Source organism: Peromyscus maniculatus, chromosome 8 (genome assembly GCF_049852395.1).
Source record: "Peromyscus maniculatus bairdii isolate BWxNUB_F1_BW_parent chromosome 8, HU_Pman_BW_mat_3.1, whole genome shotgun sequence".
In the NCBI taxonomy this organism is placed as follows: Eukaryota; Metazoa; Chordata; class Mammalia; order Rodentia; family Cricetidae; genus Peromyscus; species Peromyscus maniculatus.
In genome coordinates, this window is record NC_134859.1 from 21,887,953 (window position 1) to 21,890,451 (window position 2,499).

The 2,499-nt window shown below is 37.3% G+C and overlaps 1 pseudogene; it reads right to left on the reverse strand.

The window, feature by feature from the left end:
* Window positions 1–1,077: 1,077 nt before the first annotated feature.
* On the reverse strand, window positions 1,078–2,280 carry LOC121831573 (small nuclear ribonucleoprotein F pseudogene; annotated as a pseudogene).
* Window positions 2,281–2,499: the final 219 nt, after the last annotated feature.

Here is a 2,499-nt window from a genome sequence, read left to right on the forward strand (position 1 = left end):
TCAAGTTAACATAAAATTATCCAGTACAATCTTAAAATGAATCTTTTAAGGAAACGTCCTGGTTTGTGCAAAGAGGCAGTACCAACTGCCAATACTGTGTGGCTGCACAGAAAGTCTTGCCTCTGGGGTGCTCAGTTCTACACATATGCTCCAACTCCTTCAATTTCTTCCTTCTAGGAATATGATACCTTGGTGGGCCCCCATGGATGGCTTTGATGAAAATCTCTCTGATTCCCACTATACTTTTGTGAAGACTTTTTCCTGATACAAGACCTTTAGGGAAGTGCAAACTTCTAAAACCAGGATTGTTCCATGAAAGTAGAAACACAACATGAGAATCTAGGACTGTAAAAGGAAATTTTATTTTTAAAATGCACTCTCCCATGTCTACATTCTATAAGATGTTAGTAAGCATAAAATAGATTAAAAGAAGTACATCTGGGGAAAGTGGGTTAGCAGGTCATTTGTTTTCAGTTGTTTGTTATTGCTGTCAATTTTATTGTTTTCCTATAGGATTCTCTGGTTTGAAAGTCAATGTACTTGTACATTTCCAGTTAATACTTAGTGTATTCTAGTTTTTCTGACTTTATTATTACATCTGAATATTTTATAATTCTGACATTTATCATCACACAAAGCAAGAACCAAAAGCACAGTAAGAAAACTTTGCCATGGATTTAGAAAGCAATATTTTTTAGATATTCAAGCAAAAAAAAACACCTTGTTTTAGCCTAAAACATACTTTGAGAAGACATGGTATGTAGGCTAATCCAGGATGTCTCTGGAGCATCATGCCCTCAGTTTCCAAATGACTATCTTCAGAAAAACAGGGGCAAAATCATGACCACATCATCACCATCATCTTTAAAGCTAACCTTATCCAAATGTTCAACCAATAGTTAGAGCTTCTGCTCTATGCCAACACACTGCAGGAGAGTAACAAAAACAGTATTCCTCTTATTCTAAATGAAGACTCACATTACTGGAACATGAATTCATGCATTCATACTCATTTAATAAATATTGGCTCACATGTTTCAGGCATAGCTTATAGAATGTTTGCATAAGCAGAACATCTTACAAAGAATGAGGTTGGTAAATGGTTTCTACAAAACAGATTTAGAGATGAAAGATATCTTTCGGTAAAGATGTTTTCTTCACTGATAGTGAAGATGCTCAAGTTTCTATGTCCAGTGTGTTTGTAAATGCCATCTGTAAAAGGCTTGCTCCTTAGGTGGAGAAATGTGAAAGCCTTAAGAAGTAAGATATACTCAGACCTCACCAGAGATGTTTCTTCACACAGAGAATGGTGGTCAACACAGAAATTCATATTTGGTTAAAGTACAAGAAATCAGTATCTGTTGGGTGCTCAGTCACAGTGATGTATCTGTATCACATTCCCTCCCAAGGCTTGGGGACCATTATAGAACAGCAAATAGACAGATTATAAGAGTCAGACGTAGGACAGGACTGCCTACACTATTACAGTGTCTTCTGGACATTAGACAACCTCTAGACTCATGATTTCATAGCAGCTATAGCTCTCTGCATAAGATGTATGCAGATCATAAGATCAACCTGGTTAGGATTTTATGATGGAAGAGGGAGACACTTATATGCCTCCCACCACTAACTGAGTAGTTATGGACAGTTGGTTTCTGGGGAAGGAAGAGTCAGTTTTTTACTAAGGTTGTGGCTGTCCATGGGTCAATCATGCTCTCTCAAAGAGCCTCACATCTAGGGGTATATAAGTAGCCCAAACTGGACAGGGTGTGTTATTTACAAAAAGGGAGGGTAAGGAGTTGGGCATGGATCTGGAAAAAGTGAGAGGAGAAGGCTGGGTGACTCTGATAAAAATGTATTGTATTAAATTCTCAAAGAATAAAAATATTATATTAAAATCAAACAAAAGAATAAGTGGAGTATAGGGGAGACTCTAGGTTATTGCAGCAGGCACTCAGATTCTTTGAAAAAAAAACTTAATATATACATTAAGATGTGTGTGTGTGTGTGTGTGTGTGTGTGTGTGTGTGTGTATCTCCCAAATACACTATTCTCTCACTATTCTCTCATTTTCTCATCTTCCTCCTCTTAAATTTCACCTGGATGTCCAGATAAACCACTATCTATGTATTCTTCTGGATTTGCAAGCTGCATGTTCATGTAGCCATCTACAGAGACCAGGTAGTCCTTATATTCAATTTCCCACTTAAGTTTCACCATCCCTGACTTTACTGTCAGTCCAGGGAGAAAAGGCTTGGGACTGAGGTGTAAACTCATGGCAAACACCCATGAGAACTGTACCCCATTAGCTGCCAACCTCCCCAATAATCCTTTTTTTAATTAATTTTTTTCATACAATATAGTTTGATCATGTTTTCCCTCCCACAGCTCCTCTTAAATCCTTCCTACCTCCCTACTCACTCAAATTTATGCTCTCTGTCTGTCTCACTCTTTCAAAAAACAAAAGCAAAACAAAACAAAACAAAAAAAACAAAA